General features: G+C 44.3%; 1 long non-coding RNA gene across 1 annotated transcript; it reads right to left on the reverse strand.

Annotated features, from left to right (window-relative positions):
- Nucleotides 1-1,315: 1,315 nt before the first annotated feature.
- On the reverse strand, nucleotides 1,316-20,837 carry LOC142071468 (uncharacterized). The gene is made up of 4 exons (XR_012667499.1): nucleotides 20,496-20,837; nucleotides 19,531-19,579; nucleotides 17,785-17,900; nucleotides 1,316-1,699 (listed from the first exon to the last, which is right to left on the reverse strand). It is a non-coding gene; the product is annotated as an uncharacterized LOC142071468 (long non-coding RNA).
- Between the last annotated feature and the right edge of the window lie 231 nt (nucleotides 20,838-21,068).

Here is a 21,068-nt window from a genome sequence, read left to right on the forward strand (position 1 = left end):
CACATGCTTGAGTACCTTGCTCAATCACGTCCTTACTGATCTGCAGGCACTGAAGAAAGTGAATGATTTGTCTGGATCTTGCAATGCCCTTTTTGATAGGACACCATCTACACAACACGAGCCCTAAACAGTAAAATAGGCCAATTAACCTTACAGGATGCACCTGGAAGAAAGTCAGGGATGGATGAGGCCTAATCACCGATGAAGTTCGGCTTGGGGAGAAGCTGGGCCGGACTTACAAAAAGAGGAAGTTGGTGGTAAGAAGGAGGCTGCAGGAAGGAACTTTGCAGTCATTCTCTAGAGCAGAAGGGAACTGGAAAGAGACACGGAATCCTAGTGGGGACTAAACCCTGGGATCTTGCCTGGGAACGCAGACTCTAGCAAGTACCTGAGAGAGGATGAAGTAGCCACAGGGAACAGTGGTGGTTCTAGTGATAACTCAGGGGTGGGCCAGAAGACTGAGAAAGGACAGTAGGAAAGAGCCCAGGGAAGCAGCAACCGGGTCTGGGCTTGCTTAGATCATAGTTGCTGGACATAAGAGTCCCGGGGCTGGAACCCTGAGGAGTTGATGGGCCTGGGTTCTCCTACCAGCTCCAGGGGAAGTGGCATAGTCTGGGAATGGAACGGAAGACTGCCTGAGACAGGCTGTCCAGTGGGACTTTGAGACCCTGGAAGGGGAAAACACTATAGTGAGGTGGCCAGAGGGCCAAGCCACAAAGAGGGAGCAATACAGAGTCCTGAGAGAGAGAGAAAGGGTATGCAACCGAAGGAGGGGGCATCAGACTGGTTGAGCGGTAGTCCCCAGATGTGGCCACAAGGCGATGACCCAGCAGTGAGTAGTAGACATCCTTATTATAAATGAAACCGACACAGCTGGGGCTCCGCTGGTCAGCTCTTTGACATAAAAGACCACAACAACTTTGTGCTTAGCACTCAGTATAACACGTTTCTTGCTGGCAACAATATTTTCGTAGTGTTTTAGCTTGCTGTAAATGTTCAATAGAGGACACTATGCTTGCAGCCAGTAAGTGCCAGAGCTGAAGTAATTCCACTCACAGCATCAATTTTTTAAGAGAACTATGTGAAATATTACAAATGCACAGTGCAGGAGAGTATTGGTACTGCATTATAAATGTGACTGGCAAAGTACATGTTATCTTTATGGAAGAGAAATTCTTCCTCAAATGTACATTGCTTTTAAAATAAATTCCTTTTGTATTTCAAAAGTAAGGCACCTACCTTTGGTGCCTTGATTTAAATCTAATCCATTCAGTGGTCAAAGCCTTTGACTGCCTTATAAAACTAAAATACAGCAGAATTATGGTACAACATATAGAATGTGTTTATTTTATTTGGGCGTTTTGGCGTGATGAAAGAATTATAATCAGTGGGACATGGTAATATCCTGGTACACCACGGCTGGCTCCAGCATATTTGCCGCCCCAAGCATCAAAAAAACCCAAAACTTGCTGCCGAATGGGGAGGCGGAATCCTGCCCGCTGAACACGGAGGTGGAGTGACGGTATGGCCACCGAATTGCTGCCGGCGACCGAAGAAGAGTCACGTCCCCACTGCCGAATTGCCGCCGAGCGCAAAACGCGCTGTGACGGAGCTGCTGCCAATTCCCGTCACCGCCAAAGGTAGATTGCCGCCCCAGAGCCCGACGTCCTGCTTGGTTCGCTGGTGCCTGGAGCCGGCCCTGTGGTACACAATACATAGGAATGACAGAGTAGGTTACAATGGTGGGGGAGTGGCACTATATGTAAAAAAAAAAGTAAAGCAGTAGGACTCAACTACTAACCACTTGAGCAGGTTTGTAACAGTGACTGGGAAATGCTCAGGGAGTTGCCAAAAAACAGAAAAACCCTAGGAATAATGGATTACAACTATTGCTATATTACCTGGATAAATAAGAATGGCCATACTTGGTCAGATGAATGGTCCATCTAGCCCACTATCCTGCCAACTGACAGTGGCCAAGAGGGATGAACAGAACAGGGCAATTATTGAGTGATCCATCCCCTGTCACCCCAGGGTATCTTGCCTAATAGCCATTGATGGACCTAGCCTCCCTGAACTTACTTCTGTTGTAAACCAAGTTATACTTTTGGCCTTCACAACATCCCCCGGAAAAAGTTCCAGAGGCTGACTGTGAAGAAGTGTTTCCTTTGGTTTGTTTTAAACTGGCTGCCTATTAATTTAATCTGGTGACCCCTGGTTCTTGTGTTATGTGAAGGGATAAACAACATTTCCCTATTCACTTCCTCCATACCACTCAATTTTATAGACCTCTAGAACATCCACAGATTTCTCTCTCTTCTCTCCCTGCGCATTTAGATGTCTCTTTTCCAAGCTGAACAGTCCCAGTCTTTAGTCTCTCCTCATATGGAAGCTGTTCCATCCCCCTAATCATTTTTGTTGTCCTTCTCTGTATCTTTTCGGATTCTAATATAACTTGCTTGAGATGGGGCAACCAGAACTGCACACAGTATTCAATGTGTGGGTGTACCATGGATTTATAAGTGGTATTATGATAATTTCTCTTGTCTATCCCTTTCCTAATGGATCCTTACAGTCTTTTTGAACAATGTGCAGTTGCAGTCAAAAGCTAATATACTATCCACAGTGACTCCAAGGTCTCTCTTTTTGAGTGGTAACACTTAATTTAGGCCCCATCATTTTGTTTGTATAGCTGGGATTATATTTTCCAATGTGCATTCCTTTGCAACTTTTCAGTCTGCTTTGGACTTAGCTATCTTGAATAATTTTGTATCACCTGCAAACTTTGCCACCTCACTGTTAACCCCTTTTTCCAGATCATTTATGAATATTTATGATCCAGATCATTTATGAACAGCACTGGTCCCAATACAGATCCTTGTGGGACAGTGGTATTTACTTCTCTTCATTTTGAAAATGGACCATTTATTCCTACACTTTGTTTCCTATCTTTTAACCAGTTCCTGATCCATGAGAGGATCTTCCCTCTTATTCTGTGACTGCTTAGTCTACTTAAGAGCCTTTGGTGAGGGACCTTACCAAAGGCTTTCTGAAAGTCCAACTACACTATATCTACTGGCTTACCCTTGTCCACATGTTTGACCCCCTCAAAGAATTGTACTAGATTGATGAAGCATGATTTCCCTTTACTAAAACCATGTTGACTCTTCCCCAATAAATCATGTTCATCTATACATATGATAATTCTGTTCTTTACAGGTTCTGTTTTTCACCTGGAACTGAAGTTAGGCTTACCAGCCTGTAATCGCCAGGATCACCTCTGGAGCCTTTTTAAAAAAATTGGTGTTACATTAGCTTTCCTAAAGTCATCTGGTACAGAAGCTGATTTAAATGATAGGTTACATACCACAGTTAGTAGTTCTGCAATTTCACATTTGAGTTCCTTCAGAACTCTTGGATGAATATCATCTGGTACTGGTGATTTATTACTGTTTAATTTATCAATTTGTTCCACCCACTTCTAATGACACCTCAATCTGGGACAGTTCCTCAGATTTGTCACCTAAGAAGAATTGCTCACATTCTCTGTAGTGAAGACTGATGCATAAAATTCATTTAGCTTCTCCGCAAAGGCTGTGTCTTCCTTGACTGCTCCTTTAGTGCCTCAATCCTCCAGTAACCCCACTGACTGTTTGGCAGGCTTCCTGCTTCTGATATAATTAAAAATATATATATATATTTTACTGTTGTCTATTTTGCTAGTTGCTCTACAAATATTTGGCCTGCCTAATTACACTTTTACAAGTGACTTGCCAGAGTTTATGCTCCTTTCTATTTTCCTTAATAGGATTTGGCTTCTAGTACCATTTTTCCTCTAACTATCTCTTTTATTCTGTTTAGCCATGGTGGCAATTTTTTTTTTTGCTTCTTTCTGTGTTTTTTTTTTTTTCATTTAGCGGTACGCATTTAGTTTGAACCTCTCTTAAGTTGTTTAATAAATAGTTTTCATGCAGCTTGCAAGCATTTCTCTTGTGACTGTTTCTCTTAATTACCATTTTAACTAGCTTCCTCATTTTTGTGTGGTTCCCCTTTTTGAAGTTCAATGCTATTGTGGTGGGTTTCTCTAGCATTCTCCCACCCCTCTCCCGCCACCATGGATGTTAAATTTAATTATGTTATGGTTGCTATTACTCAGTGGTTCAGCTATATTCACCTCTTGGACTAATTCCTGTGTGCCACTTAAGACTAAATCAAAAAGTACCTCTCCCCTTGTGGGTTCCAGGACTTGCTGCTCCAAGAAGCAGTCATTTAATGTGTGTAGATATATTGTCTGTGCATCCCATCCTGAAGTGACATGCACTCTATGGATAAAAATTACATGCTTGAATAATAAGAGTATAGCAGACAGACTATAAAACAGACCACCTGACCAAGATGGTCTTGGTGACTGTGAAATGCTCAAGGAGATTACTGAGGCTATAAAAATAGAAAACTCAATAAGAATGGATGATTTCAACAATCCCCATATTGACTGGATACAGGTCACCTCTGGATGTGTTTGAGACAAAATTTCTAGATACCACAAAGCAAGGAGGGAGCCGGGAGGAAGCCTGCAGTCTCTCTCCCCGAGGCAAGGGGAAATAGCAACCCCTGAGGAAAGGGATAGGAACCTAGGAGGAAGGGTTTACCTAGTAGACCTAAGAGAGAGGTGTCTGACTAGGAAGGCTGGAGAACGAAAAGCTTGGACAAGCACAATTGGTAGTTCACGGGTAAAAGCAGTAAGGTAGAGATGTAAGTGCAGACCTTAACTGCTCTCTGTAAAGCCTTGCATTGCAACTCAGAGCAGAGGGCAGGCCTGGGTTTCCCTGCCAGCCACAGAGTGGCATTGCTAGGGTCGGTGAATAGGAAGACTGCCGGAGTCGCTGTGGGAGTGACACAGGGCAGGGGGCATGAGGACTTTGAAAGACTCCCTTGGAAGGGGAATCACAGTGTGACCCGGCTGGAGGGTTGAGTGACTCTGTGGGCAGAAAGAGAGTTGCAACAGTAGGAGAGAAGAAAGGGGGTGCTGAACTGGGCCGAGCTAATCCCCAGAACTGCCAGAGAGGCACCACCTAGGAGTGAGTAGAACACCCTGTGGCAGACCCATACCATTAAAATGACAGTAAAATAATTTGCATGAGTATTATAGGATGGCTGAATAGACTGACAGACACACCGTTTGTCATCAGACCGAGCAGAGAGTAAGACTGCACTTCAGTTGTGACAAGAGATCAGAAAGATTGTCAGAAGTCTTTCATGAAGTGATACTACAAAAGATACTCCCCAGATGTATTCTGATTTTCCTAGTGCAACGATGACAAATTTAAATGTAAACTGAGAGAAAGCAGAATATCCATATTAAAAAATAATCTTATTAGATGCAAGATTGTCTTCTGGTAAACCATCTTGTTTTATCAAAGGGATGCTGTATAAAAGGTGTCAGAAATGATAGTGACAGTACATCCTTCTTTCAAGACTGCAATGCCTCAACATAGTCACTGACCAATCCTATGGGACGTTATTCCTGTTCAGTATTGTTTCAACAGTCCACCCAACTGGCCTAGGAATGAAGGCCTTGGTATACACATTCCTCTTACGTTGCCATTGCACAGCTAATGCACAACACGCAACTTTAGTTTAAGGTTATTGACTCTATGTCTTTGACTGAGAATGCATCTTATCCACATTCTCGCACTTATAAGCTTCTTTGTGTATTTGAACCAAAACTTTGATTCCATCAGGCCACCTAACCAGTTGTTAGTAGGATGCTGGAAATATTTTACAAAAATTAACATATACAGCATAGGTTAATCAAACACAAAACAAAGGGTAAGTACCAGTTATTCACCCATGTGAGGACAGATTTTCAAGAGAGCTCTTGGACACATCTTCACAAGGTGCTCTAGCACCTATCTAGGTACCTTAAAAAAAACCAAACTTTCAAGAGTACTTAGCACCCAATATAGGCCATACTCATCTGAAAAGATGACCGCTTATTTAGGTGTCTAAATGGGAGCTGAGCTCTGCTGAAAACCTGGCCTGGATTCTGGATGCCCATAAACATAAACCATAAACTGTGTATTTTATGTCTGTTTTTTAAGCCTAGGTTCTATAAATTCTGAAATTGTAGCCAATCATGTTTAAACATGGCTGCTCCCAGAGTAGTGGGGCTCTCGAACAATTTTCACCCAGCCTGTACTTGACTGTGCCCATTGATTTAATCTCCTCCTGTGACAAAGAGGGTTTACATACAGCAGTCTTACATTTCCTGTTTATGTGGGAACGTTTCAACCCCTGACTGTATTTAATGTTGAGGAGGGTGGGGGAGATAGGAAGAGGAAAAACAAACAAAACCAAAACTCTTCAAAATGACTGATTCCCCCCCCCCCTCCCTTGGACCTATTCCGGTCTGTAATGCCCTTATGATCACATAGCGTGACCTTCTGCATAAAACACGGGCCAGAGAGTTCTCCCAATGATTCCTGCATTTAGCCCAAATTGTGAGAAGGACTTTCTTATACTAGTCAAGGAACACTGAGCAGTGCCAGACTGCTGTATCACATCAAATACAAGGCTTTACTCTCCCCCTGGCAAAAATCAAAGTGACATCCATAGCTCCTGCACCCATTCCTGTAGAGTGCCGATGTGCAAGGATTGGAATTACTGGATCTGGTTGCAGAGTCAGGACTTTAGTTACCCATTTGCCAGGGGAAGTTTACTAACCGTTTTAAGATCCTACCAGAAAACAGGCCTTTCTGTCAATAGGTATTGTGAAAAAGTCAGACCTGAGTAATGGGAGGGTGGTTGAAGGTAACTTTCTGTCTTAGAATGACTAAAGCCCTTTCCCCTATGAACTGAAAGAAGTTGCCTCAGGTTAATTATGGTCACCTGAGTCTAATTAAGGGCAGCCTGTGACCTTTAAAAACCTCTCCCACTGAGAAAGGGGAGGAGAGGTGGGAAGCAAGGTGCAGAAGGGTTGTGTGAAGTAAGGGGACAGGCTCCTCCTAGGTAAAGAGCTGTTTTACCCTGTAAGGGGAAGCCTTGTATTTGGGGAGGGAGGCCTTTGTTCCCAACATTGCTGGGCCAAGAGTGGTTAGACAGGGTGGCTGGTGATCAGTAGCTGGCTTAAGAGGCAGTACTCCAGTGGGAGTTAGGAAATCTAATTTTTTTTTGTTTATGTTTAAAGAAGCCCTGTGGGCCTACCCTGTAAAATATTGTGAATAAGACAATGTGAAGGATTAAACATCCTGAGTGGGACTGATTTACATCAGGTCCCTTCAATGCCAGAGGGGCAACGCTGAATCCTGCCATGATGAAAGAGATACACTGTCACAATACGCAAAAGCTAAGAATCCAGGAAATTGTCTTCTCAATCAATCAGCTCTTTCCCCCTCCTACCACAATTTATTTTAACACCTAACGCAACCGTGTACATCATCCCCAGAGGGAGTACTTGCTTCATCACACAAAAGCACATGAAAATTGTCAACGCTAAGTGGCATATGAGATAATCTTTGACTAAGATTGAATTGGAAATCTCTTCAGAAGTTCAGAGCCTTATATATATATATGTAGGAACAGATATGAAACGTGTCAACCCTGTCTACAATGACCACTCATTCGTGCTACTGACTTTGATCTCTCAATGGTTTTTTAAATGCATCTTTACAGTGTTTCAGATGCATTATATGCCTAACAGGGTGAGCATTCCAAACAATGTCTAGATGAATTGTGCTTTAACATTATATCATAATTCTTCATCTCTTTATAACTTTAAAAGTGTACTTAGTGGTAGCATGAGCTAAAGTGTAAATCAACTAAATCATTTCATGATTCCATTAGCTTTGATTTTAACTTTGTTTGTTCTGCAAACAGATTTTAAAGTTGACTCTGTAATGAAATGAGGATTAGACATTTATGTGAATATCATTTTATACCAGCTAGGGTAAGACAGTTCGAAGGGGAACACATCCTCTTCCTTCACGACATAAACTAATCACGGACTTCCCAGGATTGGGAAGAAACTTGGAATGCTGAGATGGATTCTCTTCCCTGTTACACAACCAATATAGGATTAATGGGCGGTAAGGGAACAGTAAAGAGGGATGGCCCCTTTGAGAATTCTCCAATGCATGCGGCACGCAAGATGGTTAGGGCCAAAGCATGCAGCTCTAAACTAACCTGTAAGCCCCTCACTAGTGGCATGCTGGGGTGTGGCCAGGGCACTCGAGCTGCTCAAAAACTCAGAACAGCCAATGGACAGTTGTGCAAATTAGGGAGATGAATAAGTGATTTAATGCCGTCTTTCTAGCCCCTTAGTCTGGGTTCCTACTCCTGCTGCAGCATAGAATCTGGCCCATTATTCATAATGGGCCACAAAAGGTTTCCCCATCCACCTTCCTCTGGAGTGTCTGTATCCTGAAGATGGGATACAGGACTGAAATATGAGGCACCCAAAATCTTTACTTAAGGCTATGGCTGCTTTTTAACATTTAGATTCTGCAGGATAGGTACATGGAAAGTCATTGCTACGTGCCACAAAACCAGAGTAGCTTTTAAAAAAAGGAAAATGTGGACTGAGCTAAAGGGGAAGGAGAGCCCTAGGGATAAAGATAGCCTGTAAAAAATGAAAAATACATTCTTTGAAGGATTTGGCAAATCAGGACTACAAGGACTCATATGCCCTCAGTCCATCTGCCTTTTCTTTCTTTTTTTTTTTTTTAAGTCCAGAGTGGCTAAAAGCTTGGCCAGCTGAGATTGTGGGGCTTAAGGCTGCGTGTCATGTGGACATGGAGTTTGAGGATCCAAAGTTCTTCAGGGGAAGGTGTAAGTGCCCAAGAACTAACTGTGGATTTGACACCCAACAAAGGGTTAATTCATAAAAAACAATTCCGGGAAACTGCTAGCCAACAGCATCAGCTAGCCTCAGAGTTGGTTCTGATGATGTGATGCTTCCATTTCTTTGCCCAGTGTCGTCTCACACTAACTACCCCGGGGAAGCAGGGTGGTTATTGTGGGGAGCTCTGGAATACGCCAGAAGATTCCAGCGTTCCCCAATCCCAATCACTTTTATAAACTCTTAACTGGAGATATATGAAGTGGCATGATCTAGTGGATGGATCACGGAGCCAGGACGCTCAGTTCTAATCCTGCATTCTAAACACAGCATTCTGAAGTCAGAGACAAGTCCAGATCCTCAAAGGTATTTAGGCTCCTTGATTTCAGCCAGTGGGAGTTAGGAGCCTAAATACCTTTCAGGATCTGGGCCTTAACCTCTAAATCTGTTTCTCATTTGTAAAATGGTGATAACACTTGAGTACATGTGAGTGTTGAAACGGTTAGTTAGTTAAAATTCCCCTTGCAAATATAAAGTACTATATAAATGCTAAATAGTATCACTTTAACCATAATAAATTGGCATAATTCCTGGTCCTGATCACAACTTGTCCAGAGAGCATGCGTAATGCACAGACACTCAAAAGGGTATATCATTCATTATAATGACTTCGTATAGTCTAGGAAAGAATATTAGTCAGTACTAAATATTTGTGCTATCTCCAGAATGGCCCACAATTAGTACATTGTGAAATACATCTCCTTTTCCCTACTAGGTTTGTTTGCCATTTGTATTCTGCAGTAAAAGCTCTTCCTTTTAATATAATATGACTTATGGGAAGATAGAAAATAACAGCATTAAGCTGACTTGGCTTTAGCTCTTTTGGGACAAGAATTATAGTTAAAAGAAAGAGTTACAATGCTTCTTGGGGTTTATTTAAAAACAAATTCTATCCCTATAGTTTTTGAGTGCCTGTCACTGGGCTTACTGCTCACCCTTGGGGTCCTGCCGTATGGTTGCATCTGGGGATTCACTCTTTTCTGATCAGACACCCCCTCTCGACAGTTGCTCACACCACATATCCCGCTTGCTCTCCAAGACTCGTGGTGCTCCTTCGTCATGACTCAGCACTCCAGCCCGTTCACTATATAGATCTCCCCTTCCAGGATATCAAAATCCCACTCTGTCCTCTGCTGTACACTGTTTTCTGGTCCAAGGCTAGGTCTGTACCACTTTCCCAGCGGCTGGTAGGGGAAATCAGGCCTGCTGTCTACTCTGAATTCCAGCCCAGGGACCCTGTCCCGCAACTACTGTCTACTGGCTCCCAGGCCCTATTGTGATTTCTCCTTCATATCTTCTGGCCCCCTCCTTTGGGTTTACCATCCCAGACTCCCTTCTCCCAGGGAACAACTGCAGACTACTTTCCCTGCAGCCCTCTTCTGTTATCAGCTTGCTGGCTTCATACAAGCTCAGCCAGCCCGTGCCCAGCTGGGCTCCCTCATCAATTAGCCTTTCAGGCCCTGGCTATCCCCCAGGTGTGGCCTACCAAGTTAGTTGCCCCAACAACCTGCTTTGCCTTTTGTGGCATGGGCAGCCCATCACAGAGCCTCACAATCTTTAGCGGATCTGATATACACAACACCCCTGTGATATAGTATCCCAATGTTACAGATGGGAAGCTGAGACACAGGGTGGAGTAAATTCCTTGCCCAAGGTCAAATAGGAAATCAGTGGCAGAGCTGAGACTAGAAACCAGGCCTCCTGAGTCACAGGCCAGTGCCCGGTCCACTGGACCATCCAGCCACACAATCAAGACTGGAGATGAGCCTCCACAATCTCCACAAACCCTATCAGAGGGACTCATCCTAAAAGAGAAATTATCTTTTTAACATGGCTGAGAAAACAAGAGGCCTGATACTGGCACCAGTGACCCATTTCCCTTCTGGTATTTCTACTGCTCTCTCTTGCTATTTATCAGTTTTCCTCCTCTGAAGGGAGATGATATTTTCTCCATAGCCCCTCTGGTCTGAGAGGCTAGGTGTAGAGGAAGTAGCTGTTGGGCATGGATGAGGCAGGTTACAGCATGCAGGAAAGAGAGGTGAAGAAGTCCATGAAGCTGGACTGTGGAGTGAATTAACAGAGGAGAGAGCAGGACAGAGAGGTCAGAGTGGCAGCCCAGTCATGGACACTGATAGACTAGAGGGCGATGCTAAACGACATGAGATGGTGGGCACCTAAATCCTTTAGCACCAAGATTCTATTTCTGTACAACTTGGTGTGTCAATTCTAGTTCCCCACAATTGTACTGCAACCTCTCCGTTCTGAGATTTCAGCCACTGTGGACTCTCATTTGCTCTTCACGGCTCCCAACCTGGGGCCTGATCCTCCTGCCAGTGGGGTCTGCCTCAGGGCCCTTGTTTCCTTAGCCATGCTAAATGATAACTTCTCTTTTAGAATGCAAGTCCCTTCGGCAGGGTTTGTTTGTGGAGATTTTCCTGGCTCAGGTTTTTCTCACCAGCGAAGCAAGCCTGGGGATTTCTTTGGGACTCTTCTGTCAAGACAAGGAGCACAGAGCAACAGAGGATTATGTGTCAGCTTTGCTACTTCCACACAGCATTGTCTGATGTATTTCAGTTAATAAACGGGGTGAGATGCTTTAAATGACACTGATCACAGCCCCCCCACCCCTCACTCCCCCTGCAAAAGGAAGGAAATAGGACTAAGAGTGTGTGGAGTATCCCTGCCATTCTTCTCCAAGAGCCGGATCATAACTTTGCTATCTTCCCTGGATAAAGGGCAGCATGTAGTTGGCCTACCGCAGGAATGAACACATTTTGTTCTTTCACTGCTCCCCACTTGCTTTGGGGAAGGAGTAAGTTACTTCACCCTTCCATGGAGTAGCTTGCTCCCCCATGTGCCCAGCCAGTCACATGTGCCCGGTCAGCGAGCAAGGGAGCGCGTGGAGCCAGGGTTCCTCCCAGACCCTGCCCAGTTCCACCACCCCACTCACAGTGGGGAGTATCGGCAGAGTAGCCCCTATTCATTGACTCACTCTCTCTTGGCTAGAGCCAGAAGTCAAGCATCCCTTGGCTGAGCAGGGGCTCAAGCAAAGGAGTGTGGGGCATTCCTCACTTTTATCCCCTGCATGGCCATATAGGTGCTGTGACAGTCCAGCCCCAAGCAAGGTTCTGCTCCTTTCCTCCATCTTGACTGTGTAGTTGAACTAGGCATCTAAACCCAGAAGAAAATAGATTCACCCCATTTTTTTTAAAGAGACCGTGATTTCTATCCTTATCCAATACACAGACATTAAAGTATAATTAATATTGGGAGTTATTAGAAAAGATACGTCATCACGCACAAAAAGCGCTGTCTCTACTGACATATCCCCACCCATTGTTCACCCCCATTATGGTACAGTCTCAGTCATTCCCTGGTCCCCATTAGTAGCTGATGTATTCCACCCGCTTTCACGGCGGTCATGAGATTGCCAAGCCAAGCTGAAAGAGCCTGTGTGCACAGCCAATGAGATCACCTCCAAAAAGAAGGCTGGGAGCCATTGTCAGGCCAGCAAGGAGTTCAGCATCATTCTGGCTGGCCCTCGTGAAGAGCATTTTTCAGTGTTCAGCTGCTTTCTGAGGGGTAGAGTTTAAAGGGAGGTGGGGGAACTATTTTGTTTATCCTGCACCTTCTGTCTACAATATGCAATACATACAATAAGTAATACAATAAACTCTTTGTTCCTGCAGTAGATACATAAAAGAAATCACTAAAAAAATTCCTAGCGATTTGTCTAGTTAAGTGCCAGGTTGTGGCTCAGACTATGCACCTGCGCAAGGGAATAAGAGGGAGCAAGACCCCCACAGTATGCCCCTATATGGGCTACCTTGGATTCATGCATATAAAATTAAGTCGGGCTTAATCTTTGCTCAGTTACAGTCTTGGGAGCAGATGGAGAATGACCACCCCCTTGGCTCCCCACTCCCCCTCTCATTGGTCCCAGTACCTATTGAGCACCAGGAAGAGGTTGACGAGGAGGCCTTGAGGCTTTGTGGGGCCACGGATAGGAGGTGCATATATCAGGAGGTGCGGGGAAAAGTGCAACCAGAATCTCAGGGGAAGATTCTGGAAGAGCTGGAAAAGGAGCTGCAACCTGGCACACCCCAGAGAAATATGTGCCCCAGGGTCTCCCTGACGGCGCAGAAGGGACAGGTGTCAGGGAGGGTGCTGAACCACGCCAGGTACACACCTGTGCTCACAGCTCCATAAAGGAGCCGCAAGCTGATATCCCCGGTGGGCCGTGGGACTCATTGGTCCCAGTAGCTAAGCCAGCACTGGGGCAGGAGGGTACTTAATCACTGCTGCTATTGGCATGCGGTAAATCTCTACACGCTGGGAGCCTGTGTAATTTTGATACAGACATGTCTGAGTCACGGCACCCCCAACAGCTGCTCCTGGGGCAGTACAGTTTATACGATGCTGTGCCTCAAGTCAGAAGGTAGCAGTTAAGCCGTTTCCTCAGCTACCAGTGCATTACAACAGCGCTGATATAGGGAAGTGTTTCTTCAACAGAAATTCTACTGCTGGGGGAAATAAATTCATTATATCAGTGCTTGTGAAAGTTGCCAAATGTACAGAACAAATAAGCAGGGAGCAGAGCAGCCGCACAAGCTTTCCCGCTCTTTTTGGCAACATGCCTCAACCTTGACTCGGAGAGACCGCCACTTAGCTTGAATGGTAGTGTAGCCTCCATGTTCATTTGGTCTTTGGCCTCTCTGCTAGGAATGCCCACAGGGCAGCAGTTAAGGGCAGCAGGGAGGGTGTTCTTTTGTGACATGGACACTTGTCAACTAGGACAGTGACAGCAACACTAACCAATTTCAGAAAAAAAATCAGATAAAGATTCACTCACTTGATTTCAGATTAACACGAGTAACCTAGAGGGGGAAAAAAGTCTCCCTAACCCACTCTCAGCCCTGAATGTCAGACTGTTATAAAGCCTACTTCAGAGGTAGTTATAAATTCCCACTTTATTAATGTGCAACTGGTGAGAACCTGGTGTGCAATTTCTTTGTCCAGTGACAAAGCTGTATTTAAGCCTTAGCACATTTGCAGTTTCCAGACTGCTGGCCAAATGAGCGATTAGCAGGACAAGCTGAATATGCTCTTGTTTGCTGTTTCCAAAAGGTTAAACTTAGGGGCAAGATCCAACTGCTATTAAAGTCAGTGGAAATATTCTCAATAACATCGGGGGAATTGGTTCAGGCCCCTAAATCACTTAATCCAGTTTTTAATTAAACAGCATTTAATGAATAGCGGGTTGGTTGTTTTAGATGTTAACAATAATGAAAGCTTCATTTTTAAATGAAATTTCACAGGCTCTTTGCCCACAGGGCAGAGGAGGTTATGCCTTAGCTTACATTAGAAATGCAGAATTCACCTTATTGTGATGTTGGCTGTGGTGTCATGCTGGTCTCAGTGTCATAAAGGAAAGGATTCCTTTCCATACAGTGGGTTTCAGTATATTTTAGAGTTCACTGCAAGAAGTGGTAACTGCTCTTCATGTCACAAATGGCCTGTTCTCTCTTTCACATAGAAGGGGCCATATGATACACCTTGAACTGCAGCGTAGTTACACTTAGTCAGAAGTGTGAGTGCAGCCTGGGCAGACGTCCCTGCACAAGTGCAGCTAAAAGTAGCAGTGTAGTTGCAAAGGCACAGACTAGAACCACTAGTACATACCCAGCATCTACACTGCTATTTAGCCAAGCTAGTGCAGGTGTGTCTACCCACTCTGCAGTCACCCCTCATATTGCACCGTAGACATACCCGGAGTGTAAGCACAGACATCTACCTAGCAATTTTAGGTTTGTTACAAGACAGGGTTCTACTGGATGAGGTTAATCTGATGAGGTTCAATAAGGATAAGTGCAGGGTCCTGCACTTAGGACGGAAGAACCCAATGCACAGCTACAGACTAGGGACTGAATGGCTAGGCAGCAGTTCTGCGGAAAAGGACCTAGGGGTGACAGTGGACGAGAAGCTGGATATGAGTCAGCAGTGTGCCCTTGTTGCCAAGAAGGCCAATGGCATTTTGGGATGTATAAGTAGGGGCATAGCGAGCAGATCGAGGGACGTGATCATCCCCCTCTATTCAACATTGGTGAGGCCTCATCTGGAGTACTGTGTCCAGTTTTGGGCCCCACACTACAAGAAGGATGTGGAGAAATTGGAAAGAGTCCAGCGAAGGGCAACAAAAATGATTAGGGGTCTGGAACACATGACTTATGAGGAGAGGCTGAGGGAACTGGGATTGTTTAGTCTGCAGAAGAGAAGAATGAGGGGGGATTTGATAGCTGCTTTCAACTACCTGAGAGGTGGTTCCAGAGAGGATGGTTCTAGACTATTCTCGGTGGTGGAAGAGGACAGGACAAGGAGTAATGGTCTCAAGTTGCAGTGGGGGAGGTTTAGGTTGGATATTAGGAAAAACTTTTTCACTAGGAGGGTGGTGAAACACTGGAATGCGTTGCCTAGGGAGGTAGTGGAATCTCCTTCCTTAGAAGTTTTTAAGGTCAGGCTTGACAAAGCCCTGGCTGGGATGATTTAATTGGGGATTGGTCCTGCTTTTGAGCAGGGGGTTGGACTAGATGACCTCCTGAGGTCCCTTCCAACCCTGATATTCTATGATTCTATGATTCTATGGATCCTCCTGAAAATACATTTGTCATAAACAACGTATGTGGCCTAAAAACGTAGCATAATCTTCCTGAAAGGGTGTGAAGTGCTGGATGTCTGAAAAGATTGGGATACTCCCAGTGACGCTGAGTAGTACTTTACTCCACGATAGCTCCAATGAAGTCAATGGTGCTGCTTTGAGAGTAAAGGGGTCAACAATCTGATCCTTACATTTACTAACGACCCCAGCCCCTATGAGGACATAAGGCCTTATTCCCTCCCCACTCATAGCTACTGATATCAGGCATGAGTCATTGCCATGGTCAGCTCTGTGAGGATGCTAACACATCCATAAAGGAAGCAGATTGCTGTGCCGATATCAGGGTGCAGCTAGGCCCCAAAAGTCTGGCATCCATACATACCCAGCCAGCTCAGTGACCACGTGGATGGTAACATTTTAGTCCACAATACCAGCAAACACCACAAATCAAACGTCCTTGAGACATCAACTTCATGTATATGGTTTTAAAGGGGCTACAGCATCCCTTAAAAATGTTAGCAAGGAAATATACAGTGTTGTTGCAATCCTGTCAGTCCCAAGATATTAGAGAGACAAGGAGGGTGATGTAATATCTTTTATTAAACTAACTTCCATTGGTGAGAGAAGCAAGCTCTTCTTCCTCGTCTCTCTCGCCAACAGAAATGGGTCCAATAAAAGATATTACCTCACCCAGCTTGTCTCTCGAATATCTTGGGACCGATATGGCAACAACTCTGCATACAACAATGGAAGATAATCACATTTTTCCTCTGAAAAAGCATTCCCAACTGTTAAAATATGGAAAATGAAATTCAAAAGCTATCTTACATACTGCTAATGATTATTAGGCCAAGTAAAACAATGATGCTCCAACATTAAAGCTATATTCTGTGGACTGACTGCATATTTGCTGAATCCACTACTGCTCTGCCCCCCTGCCCCCTGTAATAACTAGACATGTGGCACAGTGGCATTCGGTGAATGTTCTGCCTTTTTCCAGCTTTTTTTAAAAAGGGTTTTAGTATTATTACACGTCACAACTTCTGCTAAGTAACAGAGAAAGGTGCATTTTAAACTGTCTCCAGAAAAAATGAGATGAAAGCAAGAAAGCTAATTAAAAAGAGCCACAGGCAGGGTTGTGTAGTTTCCTAAGGAGCAATGGGTTTCTTTTTTTAAAAAAGGAGCTGTTTTAAACTGAAAGACACTATTACTGACCCACTTCCAACCCTAGTATCTCAATACTTTGTTTCATTTGAAGAAATCAGAGCTATTTCCTCTCTTTTGTATGGGAGTGATACAAATAGAAATATTGTGGTTTGGATTTATGGGATCTGGCCCAGCGCTATAGCTGTATATAAAACAGCTGTTCTGGAATTATCATCATAACGTCAGGCAGAAGCAATTCTGTTCTGGGGATAGTCATCTTTATTTTAGCCTCCGGTCAAAAGGTGCCAAGGCACACTTGAAAGGATTGTGCTTGTTTTGATTCCATGGGGTCATAGCAGGGCCTTTCAAAATTGATGTGACAATAATAGGCCAATTTCTGCTTGCCTTACTAACACTGAAAACTTTCACTCAACGCACATGCCTTATGAGAAAGTCAAGGAAGATCTGGCCCAATGTCAGTTGCAAAAAGTTTTCCCAGAGGACAGCATCAGTGAGCCTGTGACTTTCCTGAACTATTTGTACACCTGAAATGAGCACGAGAATTGAACATGTCCTGTCTCTAGAATGAGATAGGCAAGCCTCATATAAAGCAAGGCTCAGTGTTGAAATCTGCAGCTGCAGACTTTGCAAACCAAAGACCTTTGCCTAGCACTGCTACGATGCTGTTTATCTCACTTTGGAAATTGAAGGGCTTAATCATAGCCGAAGTGGTTCAATAAATGTGGAGTCCTTTAAAGAGCACGTACCAAAATCATACACCAAGTACTCTAGGTACCTCTCTCTGCCAAACAGGAACATCTCTATCCTACTATAGATGGAACTTGTAGCAACACTGCTGCTTAACACAGTCAATTATAAAATCCAGTTTTCTGTTGCTTGTGACTTTGCCAAACTTTAACCATTTGGTCGAAATGTTTCCAGGCCGGGTGTCTACCTCAGACTGAATTGTTCTGGAAAACTTTCGGCAAAAGTGGTTGAGCTGTTTCTCAGAATAAAGCTAGGGGAAAGTAGGTAGTTTTGCCACAGTTACATTTTTTCATACTGTTTCTTGGCAGAGCTCTAGCACCTTGATGCTTTGGAGCAGGAACTGGACATCTGGCAGAGAGTTACTCCCACGTTCACAGAAGTGCCTTTTTACTGTCTCCAGTAAAATTCATCCAGATTTCACCAAGTAATAAGTCTCTGGGGAAAAAAAAAATCACTATTTGTACCGGTTCAATAAAGCCTTTTAAAGTCCTGTTCTTAAGATCTCTGAACATTTCAGCTGCACTGAGCATGCATATTTCCAGGCCCCACTGAGGAAACTCTCTGGACTATACACAGGCAAGCCAACAGTCCCTGTGTGTGGCCTTAAGGAAGGTCTACTTTATTATGAGCCAGGAGACTACCATGAGTTCTCATCTCAGTTCCTGCACTGACTAATGCTAGTAGCTCTGTTCACTTCAGAGCTCTTATTGAGCAAGGCCTCATACCCTTACCTTAGGAAGCAGACAAGTGTCATGCCCCACCAAGAGGTTACATAAGGTTGCTTCTAGTAAGGCAAGGAATAGAAGACAGTTCTCTAACACGGCACACTCAAGTACCCTTTGAGCCATGCTGTCTTTTATAAGAAATGACCAACTCTAAACTTGGGGCTCAGCTGGTGAACCACTTGATAATGCTCCTCTCCAGAGCCAGGATTTCTGATTCCATATATTCCTCTGCTGTTTAGCAAATAGCTATGGTAAGCCTCTGGCAGGGCACAGTGTTCCATCTTCTCTTCTAATGGAGGATTCCCACAGAAGACAACTACCATTACCAGTTACTCCTTGAGTTTCAGCAGTAGAAGTTTGTGCTGTGGGTCTAAAGGTCCTGGGTTGAAGTCTTCCTGATGACCTACACAGCAGGCTGATATTGTTCCACATGATGGCATTTGGAGTTGCAGTGGGGGAGATTTAGGTTGAATATTAGGAAAAACTTTTTCACTAGGAGGGTGGTGAAACACTGGAATGTGTTACCCAGGGAGGTGGTGGAATCTCCTTCCTTAGAAGTTTTTAAGGTCAGGCTTGACAAAGCCCTGGCTGGGATGATTTAATTGGGGATCAGTCCTGCTTTGAGCAGGGGGTTGGACGAGATGACCTCCTGAGGTTCCTTCCAACCCTCAGATTCTATGATTCTATGATTTTTTCCCGTTTTTTAAATAAGATATAGGGAGCTATATTTTGTTTAAAAAAATGGTATGTTATAAGAATGTGGTTATAAAGTCAAGCACTCTAAACTCAGAAAGGGACATAGGCATAGATAAAGTGCATATTACATATACATACACAGAATGCAAACATATGATTAAAAAGACTTCAGTATCACATTTTCCAGCCAATAAAGGACATTTGAAAGAGCACCAAGTATTCAGTTTTACATCTACAAGAGCTTTGTAGAAGACTCGTTGATCAGGATGACATTCATATCCACTGAAAGCAAACAGACAAGCCAATCTCACAGATATATCTGGAAAACATCGGTTTTTTTCCAATGTTGTCAGTACTAGTACTGATATAGTTTCTGCTTGACAAATAGAGTTTTGGTTACTCTAGAGCCACTGGGGCATTTGGGATTAGTCTCTAGACCTGTTATGCCTCAAATTCTTTTCATTCTGTAAGACGGGGTTCTAGAATGAATCTTAGCCAGCTACTTATTCACCCATTATAGAATGATACTCTGATTTTTCCTCTATATCTTTAAAAAAACCCACACCTAATTCTACTAAGATGACGACATACAGGCACACAATGTTACAGAAGTTATTTCAAAAGCAAGTTATTCCGGAACATACGTTTATTTTTCAGAGTTCCTGTACAGTTGTTTATCCTCCGACAGGTCCTCTGGAAAAAAAAATATATTCAAAGAATTTCTAAAGAACTTAAAATCCAACGAAACCTAATTGCATAAATACACGATACAAATCCAAGCCTTAGTTCAGCTGCAGATGACTACTCCCGCCCCACACTTCAACTGCTAGGAAGTCAGGAAATTAGTTTGAAACCTGCTGTTTAGGGTTCAGTTGGGATTTTAGGATTTCAAGGCAGCTAGTGAGTCTTGATATACCAAGCAGGGGACTTGACTTGAAGTGATTAAAAGTGTCCATCAAAAGCAGCTCTAAGTGTTGAAACTGAGCTTTAAACTGGGAGAGCTGAGATCTAAAATATTTAGATGAAATATTTACTGCACTTATATCTTCACACAAATAATTTATTAATATATTGCCAGCATAAGACTTTTAATCAAACACAGCTGCTTGCATACAGTATTTTGGGATATAGGTTTACATTTGGCCTTCAGATCCTTGAGTATCAAGATTAACAGCGGTCAGGCTAAGACATTGGCACCTGAGATTTAAGGGTATTGCTAGAAAAAGCAAAGCAAAGCTTTGCAGTGGATGTTGGTACAGTCCAATTTACTATGTTAGTAATTGCATTATTGTTCAGCAGTTATGAGCTTCTAGGACAGGGGTGGGCAAACTTTTTGGGCTGAGGGCCACATCTGGGTATAGAAATTGTATGGCGGGCCATGAATGCTCATGAAATTGGGGGTTGGGGTGCAGGGGGAGATGAGGGTTCTGACTGGGGGTGCAGGATCTGGGGTGGGGCTGGGGATGAGGGGTTTGGGGTGTAGGAGGTTGCTCCGGGCTGGGACCAAGGGGTTTGGAGGGTGGGATGGGGATCAGGGCTCGGGCAGAGGGCTGGGGCATGGGGGGGGCAGGGGAATGACTCAGGGGTGCAGGCTCCAGGTGGCGCTTACCTCAAGCAGCTCCCGGAAGCAGCGGCATGTCCCCTCTCCGGCTCCTATGTGGAGGCGTGGTGCTGGCCCGGCGGCTCTGCACACTGTTCCGTCCGCAGGAGACGCCCCTGCAGCTCCCATTGGCCGCAGTTCCCGGCCAATGGGATCTGAGGGGGCTGCGCTTGGGATGGGGGCAGCGTGCGAAACCCCCTGGCTGTCCCTATGTGTAGGAGCCGGGGGTGGGGGGGATGCCGCTGCTTCCGGGAGCCACGCGGAAAGCCCCAAATCCCACTCCCCAGCAGGAGCTCGAGGGCTGGATTAAAAGTTCTGATGGGCCAGACATGGCCTGTGGGCCATACTTTGCCCACCCCTGTTCCAGGAAGAAATGCTACAGCGATATGGTAGCTAATATTATAAGTATGATTAATTTAAAATGCACGCTTTATCTTTTCGCATAGGAAAAACACCAGTTCTCAAATAATAAAGTCTATGCTTAAAAGATAAAGGTAAAGCAGCAGAGAAGAGCCAAAATCCATTAGTACAATGAGTACTTCCACTTTTAGTAGTAACAAGCAGAGCCAGTTCATACAGAGG

This window comes from Caretta caretta, chromosome 3 (assembly GCF_965140235.1).
Source record: "Caretta caretta isolate rCarCar2 chromosome 3, rCarCar1.hap1, whole genome shotgun sequence".
NCBI lineage: Eukaryota > Metazoa > Chordata > Testudines > Cheloniidae > Caretta > Caretta caretta.